The 16,118-nt window shown below is 43.4% G+C and overlaps 1 protein-coding gene across 6 annotated transcripts in view; it reads left to right on the forward strand.

The window, feature by feature from the left end:
- Positions 1-16,118, forward strand: part of C6H2orf80 (chromosome 6 C2orf80 homolog) — a 78,046-nt gene that overhangs the window by 9,515 nt on the left and 52,413 nt on the right. For 3 of the 6 annotated variants that reach the window (XM_029606372.1, XM_029606373.1, XM_029606374.1), the window contains 2 exons: positions 5,011-5,153; positions 9,010-9,127. The gene's annotated coding sequence lies outside the window, so the exon portion shown is untranslated. Of the gene's footprint in view, positions 1-5,010; positions 5,190-7,378; positions 7,428-9,009; positions 9,128-16,118 lie in introns of those variants that run through there. The other 3 variants (XM_029606375.1, XM_029606376.1, XM_029606377.1) reach the window with 3 other exon arrangements.

Genomic DNA, 16,118 nt, shown 5'->3' on the forward strand with positions numbered 1-16,118 from the left:
AGGGGGGTGAAGGGAGGGAAATTCCATCCACTAACACCTTCTTCCTCAGGTGGAGACACTAGGTGCCAAGAACATGAGGAACTATAAATTCTGCCCTAGGGTGGCTCCCGCCATGTTGGTCCTAGACCCAGGAACACCCCCATGAGGTAAGTAGTCAAGGGTGCATTATAATAAGAATAAAAAACTCCATTTAATCTTGTACAAGAATATGCACCGTGATAGTTACAACAATCGCCTCAAAGACAAATATATTAACTGCAAATCTAGCCATTCCAAAAGGGTACAAATACCTGCAATTACACATCACACATCACAGCTCCATGTCAATCTCTTGTCTTTTTTTTTTTTTTTTGCAAGTGACTGACATAAGCATTTATACAGTGCTCACAGTTGGTGCCAACCCTGACCACATACCTCTCCCCATCCCCCTTCTAACATAGGAAAAAGACAGAGTAGACAGTTCCCGCTACTGACCCTTTAAGAGTTAGGCTGTCAGATGCACGAGCAGCCAATGGAGTCAGGAGGAATAGCAGCTGGTGGTGTCTTGTGCCGTGCTGAGTTGTGTTCACGGTGGAGGCTGCGTGCTGTTTCAGCAACAGATCTAACAGCACTGGGGTGAGTGAGGCAGCTCGCGCGCACCTAAGAGGAGTCAGGAGGAACAGAGGCTGATGGCAACTCATGATGCACTGAGTGGTGTTCACAGGGAGAGGCTGCACACCCGTCACACAATGGGTTTGACGTGTTGAGGTTGAGTGAGAAGGCTTATGGGGTTGTCCCATGAGCCGCCAAATGTAATAGCATGAAAGTAAAAAGAGAACAGAGTCTGTGGTATGCTTCTACTGTAAAACAGAAGACCATGCTGATAAGGATTAGAGATGTGAATCGTGTCCTCGATCGTCTTAACGATCGATTTCGGCTGGGAGGGGGAGGGAATCGTATTGTTGCCGTTTGGGTTTTAAAAATATCGTGAAAAATCGTTAAAATCGTGAGCCAACCCCCTAAAACCCACCCCCGACCCTTTAAATTAAATCCCCCACCCTCCCGAACCCCCCCCAAATGCTTTAAATTACCTGGGGATCCAGCGGTGGTCCAGAATGGCGGCGGTCTGGAACGGCCCCCTCAATTGAATCCTTTTGTCTTCAGCCGGCGCCATTTTGCAAAATGGCCGCCGCAAAATGGCGGCGGCCATAGACAAAAACGATTCGACGCAGGAGGTCGTTCCGGACCCCCGCTGGACTTTTGGCAAGTCTTGTGGGGGTCAGGAGGCCCCCCCAAGCTGGCCAAAAGTTTCTGGGAGTCCAGCGGGGTTCAGGAAGCGATTTCTTGCCGCGAATCGTTTTCCGTACGGAAAATGGCGCCGGCAGGAGATCGACTGCAGGAGGTCGTTCAGCGGGGGTTCCGGACCATCAATTGAAGGAGGTGACTGTTGAAGAAAATGTTGAAGTCAAAGCAGAGGAAGTCCAGCAGGCATGCTTTCATTGTGGAGCGGAAGAACATGTCAAGGATTGTCCCCAATGTAAGAATGAAGGATGGGAGCATGAATGTGCCTGGTCTTTTGCAAAGATGCAAAGCTGTAATATGGTAGAAGGTCCATGTGGGGCACTGTTTAACTTTGTGATCCTCATGGAATTATACAATTCTCCTCCACCAGCCATGATAGATTCAGGGAGTGGCAAGACACTCATTAAGAAGAAGTTAGCTCAAGGATTACATGTCAACTATGAGAAGAAGGCAACACTCGCTTGTATACATGGGGATCATCAGCAATATCCAAATACCACTCAGGCTGGTACTGCACTTTGAACAGGAAATCGTGAAGAACAACAAGTGCAGATCAAAATCTTGGATCCAAATGTTTATTAAGTATAAACAAATTCAACGGCAACTCCACTGTCAAGATTATTGTATTATTCCAATCACGGGTAGGGGTCCCCCAACACGGACCCCATGTTTCGCCCACTGGTTGCGTCAGAAGGGACAGCACCATATAATCAATATTCTTTAAACCAGGTGCTTTTTACTGTACATTTATAACAAAGAATTGAAACGTAAAAAAACTGAACAGCAAATAACTTGTATATGATGTCTCTATGTTAACAATCATTTGAACCTTTTTGAAAACCTTGTTAACCCCCTTAACCTTGTAAACATCGTATTTTTTGTAAACCGTTATGATGGTGAAACCGAATGACGGTATATAAAACTCGATAAATAAATAAATAAATAAAGAGTTCAACATCAGGATTATAGGAAGTGCATGTTCTTCACGATCATCAACAATATCCCACCCGCCAGGTGGTGCTGATGATTATGGCAGGGCAAGCCAGAGTAGAAGTAGGAGTACATCCTGTGCTCCCCTACCCAGTGGTTCTGGGGTGGGATTATACCCATTTTTAAGACTCTTTGGATATGGCTTATTGCTGGGTTAACCTATGCTAAAGGAGACAATGTAGAAGAACTTACTAAGACAAACGAGGAATAACAGGCAAGCGCCTAGGGGTGTGGCCAATGCCATGGAGGACGCCGAGCCCCGCCGTGAGGCCTGGCTGGAGGTGGAAGGTTCGGCGACCGCCGCCGCGGGACACTGAGGCCTGCCTGAGCTCGCTGCTGAAGCAGGGGAGGACGACCTGGGACACATGGGAGTTTTGGTGGGGTGAGTAGGCCCGGACGCGGGCCGAACGCAGACGGGACGCGCAACCGAAGGGGTTTGAATGGCTGACGGATTATGGGAGGGGATTTAAAAATTGATGCATGCAATACTTTGTAAGGCTCTGCAATGCTCTGTTTCGCAATGTTCTGTCCTGTTTATTTTCAAAGTCTCTGTTCTCATTGATCAAATGTCATAATTGTTTGATCACATGTATACTTTGATATTGGAGGCCCTGCTGCCTCTTCCTTTTTTCCTTTGTTATTGTTCCTCTCAATGTTGTTAAAGAAAAACTTAATAAAAATAATTAAAAAAAAAAAATTGATGCAAATTTTCATTCTTTGTACTCTACACTTGGGGGCGGATTTTCAGAGCCCTGCTCGCGTAAATCCGCCCAAAACCGGGCAGATTTACGCGAGCAGGGCCCTGCGCGCCGGGAAGCCTATTTTACATAGGCCTCCCGGCGCGCGCAGAGCCCCGGGAAGCCTATTTTACATAGGCCTCCCGGCGCGCGCAGAGCCCCGGGACTCGCGTAAGTCCCGGGGTTCTCCGAGGGGGGCGTGTCGGGGGCGTGTCGGGGGCGGGCCCGGTCGTCGCGGCGTTTCGGGGGCGTGTCGGCAGCGTTTTGGGGGCGGGTACGGGGGCGTGACTACGGCCCGGGGCGGTCCGGGGGCGTGGCCGCGCCCTCCGTACCCGCCCCCAGGTCGCGGCCCGGCGCGCAGGAGGCCCGCTCGCGCGCGGGGATTTACACCTCCCTCTGGGAGGCGTAAATCTCCCGACAAAGGTAAGGGGGGGGTTTAGACAGGGCCGGGCGGGAGGGTAAGGGAGGGGAAGGTGAGGGGAGGGCAAAGGAACGGAGCGGCCTTGGAGGGAACGGGGGTAGGCTGCGCGGCTCGGCGCGCGCCGGCTATACAAAATCCATAGCCTTGCGCGCGCCGATCCAGGATTTTAGCAGATACGCGCGACTCCGCGCGTATCTACTAAAATCCAGCGTACTTTTGTTTGCGCCTGGCGCGCAAACAAAAGTAGGCTATTCGCGCGCCTTTTAAAATCCGCCCCTTGGTTTATATAAGAAACAAATGTACACCAAGTGTTTGTTCTTTATTTGCAATGAAACATAATATGAAGGGGCGTCAATAAGGCAAATTTAAGGACAGCTTGAAAACAACTTCAGTTCATCTTATTCATTGACTTGCCCTGATATATAACTAGCTGAAAAACTAAAAGTTGCTTCCAGCTGCCATTTTCATTACAAAGCAACCAATCAGACAAAAAAAAAAGGCCCAAACAGAAATCTGCATATAGAACAACTATTCTCAACTATTTCATATTTCTACTCATTCAGAAGCCGGGGATGGGGAATAGGACATAAAAGTGTAGTTATATTATTTTCAAACCGCAGAAATTATTTCCCCAAAAATATACAGAGCAATTGACAGCACTAATTGTCATGACTGGCTGGACTGGGCTCAGGATACACCAGCCAAGAAGTAGTTTAGGTCGGCAGGTCAAGGCATGGGCTGGTCTTCTGCCTAGTCATCCCCTCTCCCGCAGGTTGAGCCCTTGGCACCTGGGGGCCAGCAGGGCTTGGCTGGGATAGCAGTATATCATGGTGAGTACAGGTAAGGACTGGAACTTGAACTAGAACAGAGTGCAGGCAAGAACAGGAGCGTGAACTGGAACAGAGTGCAGCTACAATGCAGGACTGGATCCAAGGACAGGCACAGGACAGAATAGGTACTTTATTGTATCCTATAATGGTACCCCTAATTTGTAAATAGTAAATCTCCTCAAACTGGTTAACACTGTTTCTATTAGTCTCTCTCACTGATTTTGCACCCAGGTAACTGACACTGACCTCACATCTTTATTGTTTTGAATATTACTGTAGTATGTGTTTACCTTGATGACAGTCCAAGAGTTGACCAAAATGTCAGCTGCAATTATGGCATTATAATAATACATTTTGGTTACTATGAAGAACATGCTGTGATGTCCCTGCTGTTATTTTAGATACATAACTACTATTGGAAGACTTGGGGTCCTTTCTTTTATAGCTATGGGATTCGGTGGTGAGCTCCATAGTGATAACTTTTCTTTTAATTTATTTTTAAGTAGCAGTGGTCATTTAGCTCTCTGTAAAATATAACTTCAGGTGTTTTTGACTATCTCTATTCACCAAAAGAGGGGGAGACAGACCTATAATACCTGGTCAGTTGGTCATCAATATTTCATATTGCGTATTCAGCTGGGAAACTCAATGCTTAGGCACGAAGAAAAAAAAAGTAACTTAAATCCAGAGCTTGACCTGATAGAGAGAGCGCTTTGTTCTTATATATTTGAAAGTTAACCTGGTTTCTTAGCAACAGGGAAAAGGCTCAGGCTGTCATGGAGAAGTTTCCAGGATTCCCCGAGGCACAGTCACAGAAGCAGATATAGAAGAGAAGCATCCACAGAGGTTTCTATCCAAAGCAAGCTGCCTGCGAGAGAGAGAGCACTTCAAAAAGTAAGACAACTTTAAAAATACAACACATAATTTCAGGTAATGAGCTGTTTCTGTCTAGGGCAGTACATGCTCTGCAGTGTACGTGTATGTATGTGTGTGGGGGGGGGGAGTGGGGGGGTGGTGTGTATGTACATAAAAATTACGTTAATGTTTGCATTTGACATACTGTTGAAAATCCCATTCTATTCGAATAATGGATATCTAACCGGAATTTCACCTACTACATTCTTAATGCTCCCAATGTACATGCTTTAATTACAAACTTGAGCCTAAAACATAGGACGAGGAGAGATGGGGATGGTCAGCGCTTTTGCATGTACCAGCTGCCTGGGACACTGTCTTCTGAGGTGCAAACCAAAAACATTTCAACTCCCAGTATTATGTACATTTTGTCTAAGGCTTAAAGCAAAACTCCTAAACTTTACTGTTATTTGATTCCTGTGCTTACGATACAGATACCTTCTGTCAGGATCATGAACCCTATGTTTTTCTGGGACTTCAATGTTTACACAGCTCATCCACTGCAACTGTGTAAACACTATAACAACTGCATCCACTGGAAACTCATTCACTGGAAACTGCAAACATTGCAGCCCCAGACAAACACTGGGATCACGACCCTGACAAAACTGCAAGAATGAAATAGCAGTGATCCCATGGGACATTCCCAAACTAAACAACAAGTTTGATACTAGAAAATCAGCTATAGCAATTGAACAAAATTTCTACTAGAAGCTCCAGTACCAAGTAACTATTCTTTGCTAAATATAAAGATAGAGAAAATCATCAAGTCCAAGAGATGCAACCAGAGATCAAACAAATGTGGCAAAAAATATAGAAATAGTCCCAGGGAGCCACCAGCCTGATTAAGAAGAACTTCCAAATGCATGTTGATATGTTGCCTGTATAATGCACACTATGAGCTCCAGAAGGAAGCTTGTTTGCCAGCCTTGGGCTATACTATAAGTGACATGCTGATGATATACAGATTTTTTTTCCTCGCTCAAATCATCTTGGATGCTTACTCAGCAATCAGCCTCATTGTGCCTTTCAGCAATTCAGAGCTGGCTTCGACACAAGAAGCTTTCTCTTAATGTTGCATCGACCATTTGAACTTGTGAAGTTTTTTTCTCCACCTCTTTCAGCCTGCTTCCAAAATCTCTCATTTGATCCTTCGTCTTAAGTTTCAGGTTTTGCATATCGATATCCATTTTGTTATATCTAGCATCAGCTTCTTTCACAAATTGTCCAATACTGGCCACTAACTCCCACAATAAGTCCAATGTTACCGTGGCTGGTTTAGGGGGGATAATGAACTCACCCCTTCCCTGTTCCCTCGGCAGCATAGGAACTCTCCCCGTAGCAATCTCCGAAAGCCTCTTTGTCTCCTCATTCGGGTAAACTGGAGATACCAATATCTCCCGATTTTCCGGACCCGACATAGCTGCCGTTTCCAGCAGACTCGAGGAAAACCTAGGGCTAGACGCCTCTGCTCCCTCTCGGTGTCCCCCCGCCGACAAGGGGGTGATATCATCAGAAAGCGTCTGCTGCCGGAGAGCCGCCTGTTTTCCAGGCGCCGGTGGAGGTCGGTAATCCGGGGGACTCAGGCTAACCTCCCCAGGCAGCGCTGAAGCTCCCTCTTCAATCGCTGCAGCGGGGATTTCATCCCCCGTTTTTACCATCAATGCGGACGTATACTCTGTAATCCGTTTCTGAAGTTCAGGCAGCGGCGGGTCGGTGGGGAAAACCCGCATTTTGCCCTTTCTTTTAGCAGGCATCTTTGTTAAGGAAACAATCTTTCAGGAGCGTCTTACTGAGCGACCGCTCTCGCCGCCATCTTGGTCTACAAGCACCCAGCGAATGTGATGTTACCTTTAATGTTACTTTCGAATGTGATTGCTATCATTTTATCTATGTTGGCATGTACTCCATGCTGAACTATGCAAGGATGGGTAACAAATATTGTAATTAATTAAATGAATAAATAAACAAACAAATCCTGCAAATTCCGATGAAAAAAAGCTGTACTAGCACATATCATAACATATTCAATTTCCCAATGCATTCATTTTAAAGTGCTATCTATCATGCATAGGTGTTATCTGAAGAAACTGTTGGCTAATTATATCCCTGCAAGAAATCTTAGGCCAAGAAATCTGGAGCCAAGATTTGTTGAAGACTGACTCTGTGTCAGATCTGATTAGTGGTCTCACACGGCAGAGCTTTTAGTCATGCTGTGCCTATTTCGTGGAATAGGGTGCCTTTGGAAATACAGTAAGATAATATTCATTTGAAGTTTTGCAAGCTATTGAAAGGCTTTGTGAATGCTTTTGGCAGAGAATATATGGTATGGGAGGTATTCGGGACCTGACGGTGGGATCAGTAGGATGATTAAATGGTTTGGGAATTAAGAAATTGTTTTTCAGAGTTAGGGTTGTGGAGTATGGGATAGGGGTTTATATTTATTATTTTTATTTTTAAATTAAATTTTCTTAATTTGTTTTATTTGTAATTTTTTTATTGTTATGATTATATTTACATGTTTATTGCTTTAATTATTGCAAACTTCTTGGAGATTTTTAATATCAGGTGGTATATCAAATTGAATTAATAAATTATATATATATATATATATATATACCAACAAATTCCCCAACAAATTCTTGTCAGGGTTGAAAGCACTATGATAACATGTAATAAAGTAATTCAAAAAATGTGGTTATTTTTAATAATGTAAAAATTTTTTATTAATGACTTCAACCAATCACCAATAATGTGTAAATATATATATGTATTACAAACCATGAAATACGATTTACTAAAACCTCACCACGCGCCTTAATATTTATTGACCATCCATCCTCTTCTAATATGACCCTCAAACTGACCCTAATCAATTAAATATTCCCTCCACTCATTGACGTTGTAGCTGATCTATAGACAAAGTACACCACTTAGTGCATCAACCGTCTTAAATGTTGTATCTTCAATCACATTCCTTAGTTCACATATTAATCAACTACTGATGGTGTATGTCCTTTAGATGTCTTTACATCCCATCCCGACAAGGTCCTCGTTTCGCCAAAATTGGCTTCTTCAGGGGAATATTTTAATTATGGCCAAACGTCAATGGAAACACATGACTTCCATCATTTATGTATCTGCACTCTAAGCGGAGTGGATACAGGAAAATGCACATCCCATTCACTCTGGCTCACTGGCTCCTATTATTTATGTAAAAATTCTCCCGAATGTGAATGTGAACCTCTATGCCACCTCTTCAATCCATCCGCACATGCTTCTGGTCATGAACGCTCCGTCCCCGGTTTCAGATTTGTATCACCACATCTTATTAGAGGGTAAAACCGCTGTCTTCAAAAATGGAGTCACCACTCCCTTGATCTTAACAACCTTTCAACCAGTGCTGCGTTCAACCGCTCCGGTGTTTGTTTCTTATCCTCTCAAGTTAGTTCAAACGACTACTCCAAAATCACTCTGCCTCCCCTATGGTTTCCTCACTCTTCAATGACCGTGCATGTCCTCCAGGAGCTCTGTATATATATATATCACGGAACCCCCCAGTTACCCACATGAGAGAGACATTCATAATAAATGAATCCTATTCATGTCTCCCCGCCAATTTCTATATATTTATATAATATGTATTTTGATGTAGCATCCAACTCTTAAATTGTTGCTAGTTATCTGCCTGCCCTAAACTATGAAATCAGTATACACTGTGTATTGCTACCCATAGGGTTTTGAATTGTTCAATTCCCAGTTTTATTTCTTATGTCACCCTTCCCCCCTCTCAAAAGGATGTACTTCTTTGTAATCCACCTTGTGCCTTTCCTAGGAAAAGACAGACTATCACGTGGAAATAAATAAATAAATATGAAGAGGGATGCTCCTTTGATGAAATTGGTCAGAAGTTAAAAACAAGAATAAAGCTACACAGACACGAGAAGAGCAAGGTAACATTTTGGTGGGGGGATATTTTTTTCCAAATGGAAGGAGTGACCTAGTGGTTAGAGCCATGGACTGAGATGAAATCAGGGTTCAAATCCCAGTTCCCCACTGATATGCCTTGTGACTTTGGTCAAATTACTTTATCTCCCATTGCCTCAAATACACAGTTATACTGTAATCTCTTTGGGACAAGGAATTATTGTACCTGAATTCTAATAATTCTGAAAGCTACCTTTGGAAAGGCAGGTTAAAAATTATGAAGCCGATATTCAGAAACCATTTAGATGGATAACTGAAAAGCTATCCGTTTAAATGGCTAATTGGCTATATTGAGAGCCTTTTGTGGCTAAATAAGACGCATAAGTCAGAGGAGTTCCAAGGGTGGGAAAGAGGTGTTTTGGGGCAGGCCAGAGTTAGCTACATAAGGTTTAACATAACCGGCTAACTTTAAGATCACCAGGAATATCGCCATTAAGCTAGCCAGTTAGCTATATCTGGCTAACTTAACTACTTGTTCCATGGCTGAATATGAACCTCTATATCAGTGGTTCTCAACCTTTTTTTGACTGGGACATACCTGACAGATGGTTCTCACATGTGTGACATACTGAACATGTGACCGTCACGGGGCAAAATGTAAACATACACTCTACGGCCACAGGAACCCCCTTGACCCCCAACAATGATGCAGAGCAGAACTAGGGCATTACCCATACAACTCACCATACAAAAAAGATATTCTGGTTCTGATGACATCTCAGTAAAAGCAAAATAAACTTCCTTTACTGCCAGTCACAATAGCCCTCCTTGTGAAAAGACAGTAATTTGCCACTAATGCATGTCCTATTGAGAAAACACAACAAATAAGATTGATACAAATGCCTACATGCTAGTAAAATACCCCACCTTGATCTCACACACAGAACTGACCTTCATCAAGTACAGAAAGACCACAAATTATAAATATGGAGACAAACTGGAATGGAAAACCAAAAAAGCCACTCTGCATGCAAACCTGGAGAAATGGAAAGAGAAATATAGCACCTAACATAGTCCCAGGATGTGCAATAATGCACACAAACTAACTCGCATAAAGTTACACCTGCATTATGGAACAAATGACAACCCTATCTATGAAAGGCAACACTACAAATATTTAACAAGGCCCTAAACACTAATACACCTCTTATTAGGAAACCAGAAAAAGCCAAGCTGTATTGGGACCCTTACTTTTCAATATATTTATAAATGATCTGGAAAGAAATATGACGAGTGAGGTAATTAAATTTGCAGATGACACATAATTGTTCAGAGTAGTTAAATCACAAGCAGATTGTGATAAATTGCAGGAAGACCTTGTGAGACTGGAAAATTGGGCATCAAAATGGCAGATGAAATTTAATGTGTGCAAGGTGAAATTAATAAGTGCAAGGTGATGTATATAGGGAAAAATAACCCCTGCTATAATTACACAATGTTGGGTTCCATATTAGGTGCTACAACCCAAGAAAGAGATCTAGGCATCATAGTGGATAACACATTGAAATCGTCGGTTCAGTGTGCTGCGGCAGTCAAAAAAGCAAACAGAATGTTGGGAATTATTAGAAAGGGAATGGTGAATAAAACGGAAAATGTCATAATGCCTCTGTATCGCTCCATGGTGAGACTGCACCTTGAGTACTGTGTACAATTCTGCTCGCCACATCTCAAAAAAGATATAATTGCGATGGAGAAGGTACAGAGAAGGGCTACCAAAATGATAAGGGGAATGGAACAGCTCCCCTATGAGGAAAGACTAAAGAGGTTAGGACTTTTTAGCTTGGAGAACAGACTGCTGAGGGGGGATATGATAGAGATGTTTAAAATTATGAGAGGTCTAGAATTGGTTATTTACTCTTTCGGATAGTTGAAAGACTAGGGGGCATTCCGTGAAGTTAGCATGGGGCACATTTAAAACTAATTGGAGAAAGTTCTTTTTTAATCAACACACAATTAAACTCTGGAATTTGTTGCCAGAGGATGTGGTTAGTGCAGTTAGTATAGTGATGTTTAAAAAAGGATTGGATAGGTTCTTGGAGGAGAAGTCCATTACCTGCTATTAAGTTCACTTAGAGAATAGCCACTGCCATTAGCAATGGTAACATGGAATAGACTTAGTTTTTGGGTACTTGCCAGGTTCTTATGGCCTGGATTGGCCACTGTTGGAAACAGGATGCTGGGCTTGATGGACCCTTTGTCTGACCCAGTATGGCATTTTCATATGTTCTTATGCTATAGATCCCCCACACCAAAATAATTGTAAAGCTAGACTAATAAATGTTACAAAACAACCGGTGAACAGAATAACATCCAACAATTAAAAACTCATAAAAATTATTTTAAAATGGCTAAATTTCAATTAAATATTTCAAAACAGCAGACATCATATAATACTCAATCATTAAAAAGGAGGTCAATCAAGAAAAATAAACTGTAAAAGCTACCTTTACTTACCCTCTCCAGCAACTCTCCTACTCCTTTCCCTTGCAGGCCAAAAGCACTCACCAGAAGCAGCAGTGGCTGCTGAAGCTCTGTCCTCTTGATCCTCATGGCCCACAAACAGTCTCTGACTCTCACACACACATCAGTCAACTCTCTGACCAGTCTCTATCTCTCACACATACACCAGTCACCTCCCTGACCAGTCTCTGTCTCTTAAACACATGCTCTCTCACTTACATACAAGCTCTCAATAACACACAAAAGCTTTTTCTCCCATTCTAACACACACACACACACGCACACACACAAGCTCTCACTCACGCACCCAGGCTCCCATTCACACACACACAAACACCCACACCCAAGCTCCCAGTCACAAACACACACAAATGCCCACACCCAGGCTCCCATTCACATACAGACACACATCCTCACACCCACACCCAGGCTCTCATTCTCACATACACACACAAACACCCACACTCAGGCTCACAGTCACTCACATACACAGACACACACAAAACCCACACCCAGGCTCCCATTCACACACACACCCACACCCAGGCTCCCATTCACACACACGCACCAGGCCTCACCGCCAAACCTCTTCTTCCTTTGCTGCAGGGATGGGCTCCAGTTGCGCTACGGTTTACCCCGGCAGGCCTTTTTTTTCACTGCCACAAAGATAGGCTCCTGTGGCGGCCTTGCTTTGCGAGGTTGGGCTTCCTCTTCACTGCCACGGGGATGAGTTCCCATGGCAGCAAAGCTTCAGCGGGGTTGGGCTTCCTCTTTGCCACCACAGGGATGAGATCCCATGGTGGTCTTGCTTCACGGAGTTGGGCTTCTTCGTTATAGGATGCCCCTTCTTCCTGCCCCACCAGCCAATCGGAGGTTTCCTCCCTTCTTATTGTTCCCACTGGCAGGAAGAAGGGAAAAAGTTTCTGATTGGCCAGTGGGGGCAGGAAGAAGGGAGAAGGGAAACACAACCGAGCAGTGGAACACTGGAAGCCGCGACATAGCTGCCAGTGCTTGGTAAAATACGCCAGTGTGTCGCATCACAGCAGTTGAAAATCGCTGCTATATATTATTATTTACTGGACCAGACCACTGTAATCAATGATCAAGATATTAAAAGGGAGCTTAAGAATCCATCCAAGAATATAAAACATTTGAAAATAAAATGATCAGACACTTGAAAACAAACACAAAAGGCCTTAATAGGGACCTAAATTTCCACACCTACTACCAGACATAATCCTGCTGTCTCTGGATCAATCTTCTCACTGTTTAAACAAATTACTCCCCCACCTCCCTCCACCACTCTTTTACTTTATATCACAATTAGATGTATCCTGAGATTTACTTGTACATTTGAACAATATCATTTGCATTACCCTTCATATTTTGCTTTCATTTGTTGAAGGGAATGTAGCTCTCATTATTCTGTCTCTGCTACGCATTTCCTATGTTTAACTCGGACTTTACTCCTAGACAGATTAAGCCTCTTCATCAACTCCAAATTTTATTAACAGACAAAACAAATAAAATCTTATTGGGCATAAACCGGAGATAACAGAAACCAGAACACTCTGTGCCACAGAAATAAAGACAGGTAAAATAAGGATGATGCTGCAGGGCTAGCCAGATTAGCTGCTGAAGGATACAGGTCTGTCCAGAGCTTACTGGACACAGATGAGGAAAAACACCAAGATCCACAGGATCCTCTGCTTCCAAGTCAGAGGTTAACTCTTTAAAGCCAGCTGCACTGAATATAACAGAAACAATAAACATGCAAGCTGACCACCAGTTGCAGTATAACAATAAACAAAGAAAAACAGTATGCAGAATAAAAGCATGACCACAGCATTAGAAACAGAAAGACTGCTGTGGAAGCAGGGCACTGTAAAAGCAGGACAATAGTGAATAAACAAAAAAACACCTGTACAGACAGGACACTCATAAGCTAGTCAGAAATGTATGTTAGTCCAATATGTATTCCTTTTATTATTTGGGAAATTTCTGTAATAACTCAGTCTCACTTTCTTACTAGTATTACATTTTATTTATTTTATTTATTTTTGGTTTTTTATATACCGATCTTCTTGCATTGGATGCAAATCAAACCGGTTTACAGTGAAACAATAAACTTGCCTAAGAACATTACATGGAACGAAGAACATAGTACAAATAATTGAGCTTGTGAGCATTACATAGAACGAAGAATATTTAAAAAACTTTTGGCAACAAGGTATTAAAAGTAAACTTCTTATACAAGATGTAAGCAAAAAAGCCATCAACGTTAAAACGAAATCAAGCGTATAATAGTCTCGATTGAGATGGAGAACAGGGTGGGGGGGGGGGGGGAGTCGGAGGGCGGACGCGGGGAAGGGAACAGTGGAAAGAGGATGGGGGGGAACAGTGGATCAGAAAGTTGGAGTATGGGGGAGGGTTTAAGGGTGAATTAATAAAATATAAAACAAATCAAGGTTGTCGAGGGAAGTACATTGTGGGCCATCAAGGAAATGCTAGGCTGAAAAGCCATGTTTTCAGTTTTTTCTTGAATGAAATCTGGCAGGGGTCTTGTCTGAGTTCTGATGGGAGTGTGTTCCAATGAGTAGGACCTGCAGTGGATATTGCCCTATTACTTAGCGAGGTTTTGGTTTGAGGGACGAAAAGGGTGCCTTGGTAAGCTTTTCTGATCGGACTCGTGGATTTGTTGGTGCGTAGCTGATATGTAAGATCCATTGGGGCTGAGTTGTATAAGGATTTATGCATGATGGTCAGAACTTTGTAGAGAATTACATCTAACAACTAGGGTTGCCAACTGTCCGGATTTCCTCTGGACTGTACAGAAATTAGGAAGACTGTCTGGACGCCAGGAAGGAGGATGAAATGTCTGGAAATTGTTTGTATTTTAGCCCTCCAAGCGCAACTGGATGAGGGTCTACCCAGCATCTCTCTCGTCCAGGCTAAACTGCCGCCTCCTGCCCAGTGTCGGCTCCTCTTCTATCGTTCCTGCAGAGTTGTTTGCATTGCATTGTGTTCCATAAATATGGAGGCCCCCGTGGTTGAATTAGCTAACATTTGATCTTTGTGCCGCAGAAGAAACAAGAGGCGCTGGCTGCATAATCAGCATACTCTTGGCTAAATAGAGCTATGCTGGGAAGAGCAGGCAGGACCACCACCCCTCCCTCCCAAACTCCCTCCATCCCTTCAAACAGAGCAGAAGGTACCAAGAGAGGTTCCCTGCCCAAAATCTCCTACCCCACCTGCCCAGAGAAGAGCATCCACTTCGCTTGGGTGCTGGCAAATGAAGGCTGAGGGCATTTCCTTCATCCCACTAGTGCGGTCCCTGAAAAAGAAGTGGGGTCGTGGACCCGCGGCAGTGGGATGAAGAAAATGCCATTGCAGTGGCAGGAGCTGGCTGTTGCAGCTATGGAACAGCGTCAGGCTGAAGGAAGGTGGAGACGCAGGAGGCCTTGCACTGTCGGGGTTGAAAAATGGTGAAGGTGCAGGAGGCCAGGTGGTGTCAGGCCTACTACGTGGCTGAATAAAAGCAAAAAAGCAGAAGATCAAGCAGTGTTCAGAGTGTGAGGCCCAAGAAATCAGGCAAAGCAGGAGCCTGAGCAGTATTTAGCCTGAGGTGAGAAAAGCAGCAGGAGCAGCAGCCTCATCCTGCATTGCCCATAAAAACAGGAGGAGTCCCGTGGGCCGTGCTGGCTGAGAGATGAGGCTGCTACTGCTTGCACTTCCAGAGAGTGAGACTGAGTATGTATGTGTACCTGGGGGCGGATAGTGAGCGACTGTTTGTATGTGTGTGTATGTTGGGGGGAAGACAGTGTGTGTGTGTGTGTGTGTGTGTGTGCTGGGGGGACAGAGTGTGTATGTGTTTGGGGGGGGGGGGAGTATGTGTGTTTGTGGGAAGGGAAAGTTTGTACACGTAACAACCAACACTGCCATGCTCCCCCCACTCCCACGAATCCACGACATCATCAGGGCAACCGGAAATCAAATGTTCCCAGGCATAGAGAAGGGGGATATACGTATTTTAATTATTGGGTGTTATTTGATGTGTCTGCTGTTTTTAAAATATTTTTTTGGTTTATGGAAAAGTTTTACATTTTATATGAGTTTTTAATTACTGGATGTTATCCTATTTGTCAGCTTTTTTGAAATATTTATTTTTATTAGTAAGGTTTTAATGTTATTGATGTTTTATATTTCTTGATTTTATTTGATGGAATGGTGGTGTTTCTGTTTTCCCATCGTTGCACTGCATAGTCTAGTCTACATCTTGAACTAAACCAAGAAACAGGAAATCATTTGTGTAAAAAAAGGTATTTTATTTTTTGCAAGTCTCTAAATCTACTAACGTTGTTAAAGAGCTTTGTAGAATATCAAAAATATGTGTGAAGACTCAGATTTGTGTCCACCTGTCCTCCAACCTCAGAGATTAGGATAGATTTGCCATTTTCCCGTGTAACAAAATATCGGATATTCATTATGCAGTTTCAG

This window comes from Rhinatrema bivittatum, chromosome 6, assembly GCF_901001135.1.
Source record: "Rhinatrema bivittatum chromosome 6, aRhiBiv1.1, whole genome shotgun sequence".
Lineage (NCBI taxonomy): Eukaryota > Metazoa > Chordata > Amphibia > Gymnophiona > Rhinatrematidae > Rhinatrema > Rhinatrema bivittatum.